Source organism: Rhinichthys klamathensis, unplaced genomic scaffold (assembly GCF_029890125.1).
Source record: "Rhinichthys klamathensis goyatoka isolate OS25496 unplaced genomic scaffold, OSU_Roscu_1.1 h1tg000192l_1, whole genome shotgun sequence".
NCBI lineage: Eukaryota > Metazoa > Chordata > Actinopteri > Cypriniformes > Leuciscidae > Rhinichthys > Rhinichthys klamathensis.
Window position 1 is genome coordinate 4,633,105 of NW_026606718.1, and position 15,065 is coordinate 4,648,169.

The window sequence follows — 15,065 nt, forward strand, 5'->3', positions numbered from 1 at the left end:
ATATAATGGAGAGCAAATGGAGACTTTTGCAAGACTTTTGTCTCCCGCTTCCCAATCGATATGTCTCCTCTACACACTGGAAAAAAAAATAGGTGTACACTGTAAAAAAATTATGTTCAAAATTTAAGAAAACACTATTTCAGTCTTTCTACTTTAAAATTTCACTGTTACTTGCTTTTTGTAATTATTTTTTAAATTTACTAGTGAAAATTGTTTCAGAATAAATCGTACAGTGAAAAACAATTGGTGTACAAACAATTATCACTCAAAAATTTCTAGTAAATGTAACAAACAATTACAAAGAAAGGGAAAGTAACATCAAATTAAACATGAAATGCTTAAGTAAAAAGACTAAAATAGTATTTTCTTGTAAAACATTTTCCAATCATGTTTTATTCACCACCTTTAAAACATAACTTATTACAGTGTAGTGTTTCAGATAAGATCACAACAAGGTCTGAAAATGTGTTTAGATTTGCAAGATACCAACCTCAAACACAAGCATTTCTCACCAATCTGACCCGAGCATGTTCCATATTTATTTATAGTTCTTAAAAAACATTTTTGAGACAAAGTTGATACCTAAATGAAGCGTGTGAACTAAAAATGGCTGATAAATTGTATGTAATACATCATTTGCTCAAAATTTGCCACATATCAGAAGCACACATGGACAAACAAAACGTTTACAAGTGAAAGAGTGCAATTAGCATTAGCAACTGTACCACACACACATAGTGATTGCTGGTCTTTAGCCTATCATGCTTCATCTAATCGCGTGCAGGATCTCGCTCAGCATCCTCACTATCTCTACACACATAATGGAGGTCCTGTCCACCGTAATTGTTCAATTAACTCCGTAACCTTGATGTGAGGTGTGCCGGCATTCATGCCCTTCGCAAACGTACAATGGCATCAGAGAAGGTCTCGTTCTGCTCTGAAAGTCAACTATAAAGTAAAGAGCATCACATCTACTAGACTGAGAACGAGAGACATTCGCTGTTCATTGCCAAGATTACTATTGTGCCTTGAAAGCTGGTCTAAAACAGTTTCCTATAGCTCAAACAGTACAGCAGTTTTAACAATGCTAGCAACACCAAGGTCATCGCTTTGCTTCTCTGGGAATGCATGAACTGTATAAGTAATATATACGTATACGAAGAATGCAATGTATGCCGTTACTATGGAAGCTTGTTTCCGCCACAGAATAAAAAATATAAAAGGTAATTGCAATATTTTATCTCGCAATTCTGACTTTTTTTCTCAAAATTGCGACTTTATATCTCACAGTTCTGACTTTATAACTCGCAATTGTGACTTTATATCTCGCAATTCTGACTTTATAACTCGCAATTGTGACTTTATATCTCGCAATTCTGACTTTATAACTCGCAATTGTGACTTTATATCTCGCAATTCTGACTTTATAACTCGCAATTGTGACTTTATATCTCGCAATTCTGACTTTATAACTCGCAATTGTGACTTTATATCTCGCAATTCTGACTTTATAACTCGCAATTGTGACTTTATATCTCACAGTTCTGACTTTATAACTCGCAATTGTGACTTTATATCTCGCAATTCTGACTTTATAACTCGCAATTGTGACTTTATATCTCGCAATTCTGACTTTATAACTCGCAATTGTGACTTTATATCTCGCAATTCTGACTTTATAACTCGCAATTGTGACTTTATATCTCGCAATTCTGACTTTATAACTCGCAATTGTGAGTTTATATCTCGCAATTCTGACTTTATAACTCGCAATTGTGATTTTATATATCGCAATTGTGAGAAAAAAAAGTAAAAATATTTTTGTTTCAGTTTTAGTAATTTTAATACTAAGTTTAAGAAATTCTGTATTCCGAATAGAAAAAAACTGAAATAGAAATGGATTATTCAGTTTTTCATTCAGCTAATATTTTATTTTATTTCAACTTTATATAAATTACCGATGTTTAGAAAATAGTTTTTAATTAACGATAACAATGTTTTGGAATGACAGGATGAGTAAAATTACAGAATTTTCACTTTTTAATACTAATGTTGTTCCAATAGCAACAATGACGTGCATCCTAACTGCATGTATGGCTTGTATGCGGTGGGATTTGGCTCAGGCCGGGGTGCGGGAGCAAACCAAGCCTGGGTGTGTGTTTGGCGGAGCCTGTGGCTGTTTGTTTTCAGAGGGGATCGTTAATTAGGGCCTCCAGCTGTCAGAGGTTCGTTAGTGCACTCCGCCCCTCCCTATGGAGCTGCCAAATGGGGAAAATGAGCACATTTAAGCCAATCTGCACGGAGACAATACACCACGTCTATTACCAACTCTCTTTCATGCACACACAAACTCCCTCTCTTTTCTCTCGCACAACATTTATTGGTCCCACATTTCCAGGCCAGATATAACACTGCCATTCCGTTTTAAATGTCACATGCAGTGGTATGAGGATGCGTGAAGGACCTCTGGAACATTCTGGATTATTCATTTTTTGTAATGCAGGGTGACTCTGGTGACTTTGACCTTTGAATGCCTTTGACAGAAGAAGAAAACAATTCCTGTATGTGGCCATCGGGCACTTTCTCTCTCACTTTCCTGGCACCCGTTTCCTTTCCCTCTTTTTCTCTTAATAAATCTAAACAGCAAACAGCTGTGGTGGGGCCGGTCACGTCACACAGATTTCCAGACTTTAATCGGACACTAAGGGATTGACAATTGACGATAAAATTTCAAAGTACTAGCACTACCCAAAACTGACAGTTTGGTCATTACTTGCCTCACGTCATTACAAATGAATTACTTTCTACTGTAGAACACAAAAGGAGAAATTATGAATAATGGACTGGTCATTCTTTTCCATGCAATTACGATGAATGGTGACTGAAGCTTTCATGCTTCAAAAAAGCACAATAAATGGATCAAAAAAATTATAATAAATCCAGACAACTTGTGCCTTAAGTCAAAAGTCTTCTCAAGCCATATGACAGCTTTCATGTGAGAATCATTTGTTGAATGGCTTCAAAAGACTTTTGCGTCTTTTTTCAAAGTTGGAAAACTTTCATCCATTTCAAACATCTAATTTTATTGTAAATGCATGGAAAACAATTCATAAAATGTTCAAAATTTCTGCTTTTATGTTTCTCAGTGGAAAGAAAGTGATACGGCTTGTAACGATCTAAAGGTGATGAGAAAATTGTCATTATTTAAAGTACATTTCAGTAAGTTTTACTTTAGTTATGTAGTTGTTTAAAGTTGCAATTATTGACTCGAAATTACGTTTACGATATGTTCATTTCCATTTTGTGCACCAATAGCTTTACTTACCATTCCTGGTCAAAAACGTCTGATAAACGCAGTAGCTGGTGAACAGCCGTTTCATAGCATAGCAGTTACTACATATTTTTTCATCCAGAGACTAAAGTAGCCATTTTATATGGTTGTTTTTAAACTTAGAATATTCATTTTCAATTGTTTTCTAATGTTGTTTTTGCTCATATGCTGTCTTCCTGTCCTTTGAGTGCACCTAGGATGCATTTTATTCTACAAAAGCAATATGAAAAGAGAATTGATACCTTCTGTATTTCATTTACTTAATGTTGACAGCGTCATGTTACCCAAACATCCAATTTCACTTCTTTAAATAGTTCAATGTGTTGGTTTTCAATGCGTCCAGTTTGTTCTTTAGTAAAAACTTGTTTATTTTCCGGTGAACTTGGACTTGATTAGTGGCAAATTTGCAGCAATCTTCACCAGACGTTTGCCAAAACACTTTATTTCTGGAAGGGTTGCAAAAGTTGCAAAGACAACGTCAGCCATGTGCCACTAAAATACATCTGAGAACCAAAGTCGACTTTAAAAGATTAACCTGGAGTCAAGCATAAAAGAAAATGTCCATAATTTACCTCCTCCCTGTCTTTGATGAACCTATAAAGAGCATTTCAAATGACCGTTTAATAGGGATAACTGCAAAAATGATGTTGTAGCATGTAACATGCAATTATATTTGCTTTTAGAATTATTAACACACCATCTTTGAAGTGCTGTCTATACTGCAACATCTATACTGCATGTAGTTTTCCATCAATATATGGAGCTGTTTCAGCAGAATACTAATTTCTCTTCACATCTCTCTGCATTTGAAGTTCAGCATTAGGAAGTCTGATGTTGTCTCATTTTCTTCGAACGCTGATAAATCAGCTCTGGTCAACAGCATTTCTCTCTCCCTATCTCATTTAACTGGACCTCTCTTGCTCTGCACTCTTGTGGTTTGCCGCTGACCTTGGCGGCTTCCCATCACTCCCAGTCCAAGGTTCTTCTCAAATCCTCAGAGCTGGAGGCTGCATCTTCATCTTCACCTAGCCCATTAATTATCAAATGGAATCAATACCCCATTTGATTAGATCAAACTGACCCTACCCGCCTCTGACCTGCAACGGTAAAACGGAAAGCGTAAAGGATACTGTAATGGCCCCTGAGATCTTGCATCTCGCATGAAGAGAAATGTTGCGTTTCGTTTTTAAATGGAAAAATAGTGACTATAAGGGATTAAAAGATTGAGAGCAAAACATCAATAATTGGTTTGCTTTTCTCAAGGACCAACTAAGCAATCATTCAACAGTGACAAACGACTCCAGTAATCATCACGTGTCTCTTCCAGAGTTTCTAGATATGACAGCATATGTCGAGAGATTTCAATAAGAACCTGACTAAATAATCTAGATTTGATTAACTCGGGGTGGATGTGCACAGTTCTATAACTTTTCAAATGAATGGGAAAAAAATGCATTTCAGAATAACTGAATACTGCTAAAAAAAAATACACAATGTATATCTGAAACGCACAGTATTCACCCCTCAGGCAGGGAACAGGTCCTGAAAACACACAGGGTCAAATATCCACAGAGAGAGTGTCAGAGAGAAGTCTAGTAGATGTGCAGACACATCAGAGCATTAAAACATCCCATTTCATTGGCAAAGTACAACACCATTTGCACACTAGTAAGAATTTTGCACTATGCAGGATATATTTAATGATATGTATATAAAATGTATATAGTCTATGCATGTTTCTTGCTTTTTTCGACACAGACAACTGCAGGATGTGAGTGTGAATCGCATAAAACCTTTCATGAACATGTCTGGGTCATATTTCATCCTAAAATTAAAAGAAAAAAGTAAGAAATGATATTCTCTTTATTATAAGATACAATTATTGAAATGATGCAATATTTTAACTGCAATTAATCATATTTCCCCAAGGTTACTGCAATGCAAATATAATATATACATAATTGTGTATACATGATTTGTTGTACTTTAATTATTGCTGATGTAAATTATTGTAAAAACACTTTTTTTTTTGTGGTGAAAATAATCTTAAATCACATATCCCCAAAACTCTTGGTACTTTGATGCAGAAGTTTACTGTACTGTAATATATATTTATAAACCATTTTATATTGATTATTTTTTATTTTATTTTATTCTTATTTATTTTGAGGTGAAAAATGGCCTAAAAGTGTTTTCATGAGATTCACTCATTTAGTTTCAAATATATCGACAATACATGACTGTCGTTAGACAATCTCTGACACTTGTGTGATGCTTGTGTACAGATTATGGATGGTAAGAGAAAATTTTAAGGATGCAGAAGGTCAAAATCAGTGAATAAGATCATATCTCTCTGCCTGCAGAAGACTGAAGGGTCTGTATATCGACAGGGGCTCTTGCTTGTTTGTTTGTGTGTCTGTCTGTGTGTGTGTGTGTTTATAAGGCCATATTGATGTGTGTGTGTCTGTATGTTGAGTATATAAATATCCGAGCGCGTCCCTGCAGAGCTGGGTGTGAGTGGCAGGAAGTGGTTATGTAAGGAGTCACAACGGGCTGCAGTGGACAGCCTGACCACAGATCAGGTCAACCAAGTGTGACACCAACAGCTTCTCACTGACACCTTCCTGACACTGTCTGTCACCAGGCCTGTCTGTCCCGCTCTGAGAGTGCGTGTGTGTGTGTGTGTGTGTGTGTGTGTTTGTGTGTGACGGCTTTTATGGTCCTATAGCTCTCTTGTACATACCTGCATAACTTCTATCAAATTTCAATTCACGCTCATTTCCAAGATGCCCCAAATGTCTTGCGCATATGCGGATATAGCCTTTGGATGTGCATGCTTTACTAACAGGGCGGCTCGCTTTCAATAAAATGGCCATTTTTGTGTCTTTGATTAATACTATCACACTAACTGTTAAATTATACTAACACTGTAACGTAACGTTTTCTTCAGAAAACACTGTCCAGCCAGAGTCAAAACTACAACAAATTTATCCTCGTCAGGATAAGCAATAAAAAAAAAAAGGTAACCAAATTGCGATATGTAGTAACATCTAAATAAACTACTTTTATTTAAGTGAAAAATATATTATGGCTGAATCATTCTGACTATTACATTGCACCAATGAAAGTATTTTTTAACAGGCAGGTCAGGTAGACCTAAAGCTGCTTAAAGCTTCAACAACTGCTCATTTTCACTTGTGTTCAAAAACAAATACATTTGATGAGCAACAGGTAGATTTCCAGACTAATATGAAGCTTTTGATCGAAAACACTCAACCAAAGCAAAACGATGAGAAGGAAACGGCAAACAAACTTCCACCACCTTTTAAAACTAAAGTCCCAGGAAAGTTTTTCACTCACTTTTTGATTTTCTTCCTGGTTAGGCTGCCATAGTAAGTGTGAAAGTGTCAAAATAATTCCTGTCCTATAATTCCAATTGTCCAGCATAGCCATGCGACACACTAACAGTATGAACTTTCTGTTCATGAAGGAATCTAGCTGAAAAACAATATGTTACACTTAAGTAAGTACACGGTAACTACTGAGTAATAATAATTTACACATTTAAAGTGAAATTATTTTCTGGACCTACTTGAAAATACACTTTGTCATTATTATTACTGTAATATTTAATTATATCCACATGCAATGTATAACATTAACATTGTAATGTTGCCAATATTAAAAGAATCCAAGGATGTGCGACAAATTAGGAATCGCATTGTGACAAATTTGTATCATCCTTATTAAAATGATCATTATAATAACATTTGTTGTTACAATATTAATTATAATTTTTTTTTACTTAGCACTATCATTTAAAAAAACAAGCAGAACTGAATTAAAACACATTACAATAGCAATTTCGTTTCTTTAATAATCCCCATGCTAAGCCCAAACTGACTGATGAAGGAAAAGGTTAATATTTACCCACCCCTTTCATTTCTAATACAAATCCAGTCATTTAGAAGAAGCTGTTAAATCCAAAGACATCAGATAACAGAACACAAGCGCCTCGCCGCTACCATTCACTACCTTCCACAGAACACGCCGTCAATGCAAAGCGCACTAATCTTGTAAAATCCACTAATTAAGTGAGAGATGATGTTTGAGAAGGAGCCAAGGTGGTCCGCACAATTAACCCCAGCGTTCCCCCCACTCCGCTCCCAATACCTCCGTCATTAAGGGGAAAAGACGAGTGTACTTATGAGCAAAGTGTCTTTCCCGAAAAGTTTCCCAGGAAGCCAAGCCTCCTTGCATGAAGCCATCAACAAGTTTGAGGGGAAAGGAGAAACCCTCCGCTCGGATCTTAAAACTGTCAGACATGTGACAGTCTGACATGTGTGTGTCAAGAGCAGTTGCGTGACTCACCTGATGTGCATGTCCACCTCTGAGCAGCTGTTTCGAGGGCAGATGTATCCCTCCTCCTCTTCTTCTTCAGTTGTCTCGGACCCGTCCGAACCGCGACCCTCCCCTCCGCTCAGTCCACGTTCCAGGACCCCTCGCACTCCCACACACACATACAAACACTCACTCGGGGGGTGACAAGGGGGTCAGACGGGGCCAAGAACAATCCCAGCTGCTGGCACAAAAGAGCAGGCGAACACAAGCGGTCTGCTGCCGCAAGAGCGTGTGTGTGTGTGTGTGTTTGTGGGAGCACGGCGGCAGCGTCCGTGCTCTCGCTCTCTCTCCTCCCTCACTTTCCGACCGGGATCGTCTCAGATATGACTGGAGTTAGAGGATGCGGGTCTGTTTCCTTCTCTGGCGTGCTCCCCGCTTTGGCTCTCTCTCTTTCCTCGTTGAGCTTCTTTTCTTTTCATTTCCTCTTGGGAAAGCTGCACGCACCGGTCGTCTCTTCACTCGCTCCCCCTCTCTCGCTCTCTCTCTCTCCTCAATCGCTGGTAAATATAAAAGAAATGCTTGTACGGACCCTACCACTCTCTGTCTCTCTCTCGTTCCTTTCTCGTTTACACTCCCTCCTCCCCACTGCCCTCACTTTTCTTTCTCACTGTCAAAGCTGCCTTTCAAATGCTGATTAGCACACAGAGTAAAAAAGAGAGAGGGAGAGTGGAGTTATGGCTAGCGTTCGACTAAGATTCCGTCACATTCGACTTGAACACCACTTCTCTCAGACAAACACACACTTGAGTTTCCGTCCTCAAGGTAACTGCTCTACCGATATCATCTCGCACTAACAAACACTAAGCGAATAAACCTGCTCGGACTGTTTCGCGCACCCGCGCCCCTCTCCCACCCCTTCCCGGTTCGTTCTTCTTGCCCTCAAACACTACTCAGAATATTGATACATCACCCCCTCCTCTTTTCTTTCCTCCGTTTCTCTCTCTCCATCACTCACTTTCTCTGCTGAATACTGATAGGCTGTCTAGTCCGTGGTCTGGGTTTCAAATTCTCATTCTCTCTCGCTTTCCTCCGTGCGCTTGCACAAAAGCTCTCCGTAACATAAAGGCAAAAACGGCAGAAGTTAATGCACTGAGCACAACATAAATTCACTTAAGCACCATTTCAGATTATGTCAAGCCAGAAATTGGCGTAAGTGCTCCGGAAGGAGGAGAAAAGAATGTGTGCGGCTGTAAACGCAGAAACTGATGCGGAGGCGACAGGATAATAAGAAAACAAAGAAGTGCGTAATAAATGAGTAAGCGAACTCTTACATTTGCTATTGTCAGTGAGAGGGACAGAGAAAGACTGAGCGAGGGAGAGAAATAAAGGACAGTGGGACAGTCCAGATCATTGAAGATTGAAGAAGTTTAAACAGCCGACTGAAAAGTTGTCAAACACACATCCAGTCACAGAAACACACACATTTAGCCAGCTATCTGAATGAGGACAGACCATAGACCAGTAAGGCTCAAATGGTGGGTCAGATCAGAAGTCTGTTCTGTTGTGAAATCTTAAAATAAAATTAAGTTCCAAAAGTTTTTTTTTTTACAGGGATGCCATAAAAGAACTTTGTTTTTTTGTACCCCAAATAAGTTTTCAGTGAACAGTTCTTAAAAGAACCATTTTTTTTCTTACTGTGAAGAACATTTAAAAAAAAATTGGATCCCCCCCCCCCCCCCCCCCTAAAGGTTGTGTGTCCTAAAAACAGTACTAAATGCAAATAATAAAATGCTTCTAACCTGACAAGCACGATAAAAAGAAAAAAACGACCTAGACCTTTGTAATAAATGATTGGCTTGAAACTATCAAAATGACATTTTATTTGATACATTTTTTTGGTATTGCATCACTCACCACCAGTTGGCAATCCGTTAGATCTGATCATAAAGGTAAATTTCATTAAAACATGTTCATATTTCACCACAAAATCAAAATAAATAAGAAATTATTTTTATACCCCAATCTCATGACTTCTGGAACATTTACTTTTGAGTTTTTTTTATAAATCTCATTGTTATCATTAGATTGTCACTATTTTTGTACCCCAAAAGTATTTTTCTTAAGAAATATGTCATGACAATATCAAATGTCAAAAAATGATCTTCATCTTTTTAAGCTAAATATAATTTTATTTATTTTTTAAAGTCCCCCTGTCATCAATGATTTTATCCCTTAAAACCCATCTTTGATCACCAAAATTCAATCACACCAGCTCAGAATACCTGATCCACTCAGTCAACTTTACTGGAGTAAACGCTGCAAAATAGCAAGTGGAAATATTGGTTTAATTCAGCCGTATACTGTATGTTTGAACCAGAAACTGATTCAGAAGAAGAGTGAATTATACAGGCTCTTCTACGAGTCGATGTATCAGAATAGTGATGCGTTTTGTACAATGTTGGACACATAACGGTAATTGATATGATTAGCCTTTGGCTTGACTACGTAATCAAACAGCTAAAAGTGTGTTGCTAATGTTACACAAACCATGTTCCCGTTCGCCATCTCAGAGTCAGACAGTTTCCTTCTAAAACTCAGCATCCTTAGAAACGCTTTGAACTAATTAGAAGGTCATTGGAGAAAGGCATATAGTTCACCATAACATCGTAATATACATCATATACATAATTCACCTGCTATATTACTAAATGTACCCGATTTTTCATATCAATATTTACCGGGATAACCTGCGTTCTCTTGAGACTCCCTTCGAAGCATAGTAATGACAATATGCTAAGCCTAATTTTTTTGTGCAGTTTTAGAATATATTTTTTTTAATACCGACCAACTTTAATTTTACTTTATTTTTCCCTTTGAGGACATCCCTGAAGACAATTTTTTTTAAGTGTGGCTAAGGACATATACACAAGACAACAAAACCCCAGTCCGCAGACGTGATTATTATTAGAAAAACAAAAGGAGAGAATGAAAAAAACGATATGAGCAGAAAACTGTAGCCAATAGTGTAAAAGAGAAAGTCTACAGCAGTGTTAAGGAGTTAGTAGCTAAACCCACTGTCCAGTGTCCTTGAAGCAAAGATTCGGACAGTGTTATAACGCAGAGAGCGTTATTGTCTGTATGATTTCACACCCACACATACTCACACACAGTGCAGTGTCCTCTCCTGATGTCCTCACCTGGACCATTTCAGTCCTGGCACAGGCCCAGTATTCACTCACTGTATTAGCATCGGCTTCTGCTATAGAACAACTGTGCGTCACCATTACTGATCCATGATAAATGACCTGGACAGAAAAAAATTATATATATAAATATACACACACACAGTATTATGTTAATTATATAGAATATATATATAGCACACTGTATATGCATCAGGATCACTGTCCATATATTTTATTAACAGTTCATATTAGTATTGTGTATTTACCATGGTATCTGTAGTTTCTGTAACCTTACCCCAAAACACCACAAAATCTATATTTTTGATAAAAGTGGTGGATTGTGCCAACTTACTAACTATTTTGGGACTGCTATTTAATATCCTTATAGTGTTAGTGAAATTCTTACACGTATGTGAATGTTAAGTAAAGTGGGACAGGTGTGTGTTAATCATTTTAGAGAAATACATTTGCTTGGTTCAAATGCCTAAAAATTTGGGTTGCGGCTTAATGACCATGGGAAATAGTGGGTCCCATGGCCAAACCAGTTGAGAATCACCGTCCTATTAGAGGACCAACAGGTGTAGTTAATGCAAGTTTTACACAGTTTACCCCAGTTCACCCCTGAAAGACTGAGATGAAGGGATTAAGTTATGATGTTTTTTTCTGATGTGAAGCTGCTTTATATCTTGAACCTTACTGCTCTATCAGATAATATTTTTCAAATGTGGAGCATCAGATGAACGAGCCTTTGAATTCTCTGACTCAAAGCCATGCATTTATAGCTGGTGTGGGTACTAGCGATGAACTGATAAGGCATTAAATGCTTCAGGAGGGTATACGTCTAGGCATCAGCATGACAGAAATCATCTTTATTCCCCCCACATGAATACTGTATATCTGATGTAGTTCAACATCATTCAACTACCAGAAGCACTATATCCAGCACAAAAATGCCTCATGATGCAAGTGTTTAAATGCCATTAAAATATGAAATATTAAATCCCCTGTGCTCAAAAATGCTGCATCCATTAAAATGTCTGAATGGTGTAAAGGTGTCAAAACAGTGGCAAGAATTCCTCCGTTACGCACAAATGAAGATCTGCTACAAAAAGATGCAGTTCTGACACCTGTACTGAACTGTAATGGGCAATGTAGCTCCAATGACGAGAGGAACCAGGTATCCTTGAGCATTCTCTGCTTTTTAGGGTTGCATCTTGCAACATCATGTCCTGTCTTTGGTTCGTTTAGATGTCTTTGGTCCATGTTGCATTCATATTTTAGTTGAACATCAACAAAGTTCATTTGGAAATGGATCGAGACCCCCTGAAAAGGTTCGGATGGCAGCGTTCACACTTAGAGTATTCAAATGAACAGAACTAACAGATCAATGACACCAGAGTTCGTTTTAATACAATCAAACTTGCCAAGTGTGAACACACCCAACGTGCCAGCAGCATAATGTACCTGCTGTGGTCCATGTCCTTAAAGGGTTAGTTCATCCAAAAATCCCATCATTTACTCACCCTCAAGCCATCCTAGGTGTATGACTTTCGTCTTTCAGCCAAACACAATCTTTTTTCCAAGGCTTTTCCAAGCTTTATAATGGAAGTGAATAGTAACTTAGATTTTGAAGCTAAAAAAAAGCTCATCCATCCATTATAAAAGTAATCCATACTACTCCAGGGGGTTACTAAAGGCCTTTTGAAGTGAATAAAAATATCCAGATTTACAACTTTATAAACTATAATCAATGGCTTCCGACAATGGCCGTACGCAAGTCGAGTTCCGGCAGAAGAGTGACCCCTGACCCGACCCATGACGTATTGATGAACAAGGAAGCGCAGAGGATAGAGCAAAACAAAAAGAGAATCACGTACTTGACGGAATAAACTTAGTAGCTTTCATAATAATCCGTGTATTTTTAATTCATACAGAGAACACAATGCAATGTTTTAGTTTTACAATTAATTGATTTCTTACATGCAAATACAAATAACGTTAAATAGACATACTCTACCTGAAAATTGAAAGCACTGTTTGTTACATTTGTACCGTTCCTGCATTAGTTTTGTTGTTCGTAATTTGCCTCTCATCTTATTTTTAATAACAAAGATTAAATAAAATAACAAAAATAAATGTGTGATGTATATTTTTATTATGAAATGAAATTATTATTGTGAAATGATTAGCTAACTGTGTGATTTGTGTATGTACACTTCTGAAATACGTAACTTGGAAACAGTCACCTCTTATAACAGATCACTCCAAATTGTAATGTAGACATGCATTTTCTGTAAAGCTGCTTTGAAACAATATGTATTGTGAAAAGCGCTATACAAATAAATGTGAATTGAATTGAAATTAATTATTAAAATCGTATCTCACAATTCTGACTTCTTTTGCCGGAATTGCGAGTTATAAAGTCCAATTCTGAGCGGAAAAAAGACGGACTTTAATCTCTGAATTGCAGTTTATATCACGCAATTATGACTTTCTAACTTGCAGTTGCGAGTTTATATAACGCAATTGTGAGAAAAAAAGTCAGAATTGTGAGATAAAAAGTCACAATTACTTTTTTTATTTTTTATTCTGTGGCGGAATCAAGCTTCCATAAGAAACTAACTAGAGGAGTCAGAAGAGAGAAGTTAAATAGACCATCATTCCCTCAGCTGTTGTATTAGAAACATTTTTGTAATTAAATGCCAAGGTCATATAACAAAAAAGTATAGTGTTATATATGTGTAATTTAATTTTTCAAAAATGATTTTTTTTTTTAAGTGAGATTTAAAATGTTAATTACACTTGAGTCTGTAAAACAACCCCCTATAACATTTAACCAATGTGATTTGGATAGTATTTTATTCCGATCAACTCTGACCTGACCTGTCCATCAGCTTGTCCATCTGTCTGTCTTAGTCTCATTCTCTATTCAGCAGTGAGCCACAGCTGTCTTATACAGCATTTCTCAACCTTTCTCAGCTCTGACAGCACAAAAAGTAATTACCTCTCTAATTTACCTTGTCCACTTATAGAACATGTCTCGTTCTGTGTGTGTGTGTGTGTGTGTGTGTGTGTGTGTGTGTGTGTGTTAGTAACCGTGTCAGCAAAAATGTCACTGTGTAAATGTGTGTGTGGAAACACTCTTTTGTGGGTGGAATATGAGAATGCATTAATGTGTGTTTGTATTTGCATTTAAATGCGTGTTCATGTGGAATGCAATGTGTTTGTCTGAATGTAGCCTCCCCTTGGTCCAATTACTTCCATCCTCCCTTCCTCATCCTCCAAGCCTCTTCAGTTTTCACTCATCCCCAAATCCCTCTCTCCCATGTGGGACGCCCTGCTGTACCTCTCCCTGACCAGCCAGACCTCCTCTACCCTTCCCCTCCTCCCAATCCTCGTCCCAGGTGAGCTGACGACATCAGGAGTGCTTAATGATATACTGGAATATTAATTAGCTGTTTAGAATACTAATAATATGAGCAATTCAATGAGGTGGAAAAATGCATGAATGTCTGATCCCGTCTAAAACATGGACAGCCTCAATGTTATAGATTGAGCAACTGTATTTTGGACTCTTAAAAAAAAGAATAAAACATTTAGCTTATGTAACAGAAACAGAATATTCATTGATTAGAAATAAAATTAAATAAAACTTGATTTAATAAATAAATGGCTTTTGGAAAAAGGAAAATTGTTGAAGAAGTGGAGTAAATTATTCTATGTTTCCACAACTTTTGGTACTTCTGTGTTAGGGGTTGATTTTATTGAAAATCAAGTTTTTTTTTTAAATACAGGTACATATTTACTTTTCAAATGGCTTTTATTTATAGATTTTATTCCTAGACCCACATTTTGAATCTGAAAATACCCTAAAATACTATATTCTTTCAAGCTTTTTATCTTTGAGTGAAATACATTTTTAAACCCTTTCAATATTTATTTACATTTTCTTCATTTTTTTTTAATGACACGCAACACATAATTATACCCTTAATAAAGTTGCAGTGATCTTGGTTTACCTTGATGAAAAATCTAGATAAATATTAATTACTAATTTAATTAACTACAAAATTAATACTATTTAATTGCTTAGTTATGAATATTAATTCATAATATAATATTCATTATGAATATGCACACAATATTTCACCAGTGCATAATTTGCCACTAAAATGTAATTGTATTTTTTTTTATTTATTTTTTTTAAG

General features: G+C 36.8%; 1 protein-coding gene across 3 annotated transcripts in view; it reads right to left on the reverse strand.

Moving 5' to 3' along the window:
* npas1 (neuronal PAS domain protein 1) overlaps positions 1-15,065 on the reverse strand; it is an 84,961-nt gene that overhangs the window by 40,346 nt on the left and 29,550 nt on the right. The window contains exon 3 of one of the 3 annotated variants that reach the window (XM_056262508.1): positions 10,837-10,977. The gene's annotated coding sequence lies outside the window, so the exon portion shown is untranslated. Of the gene's footprint in view, positions 1-7,265; positions 7,395-7,702; positions 7,979-10,836; positions 10,978-15,065 lie in introns of those variants that run through there. The other 2 variants (XM_056262507.1, XM_056262509.1) reach the window with 2 other exon arrangements.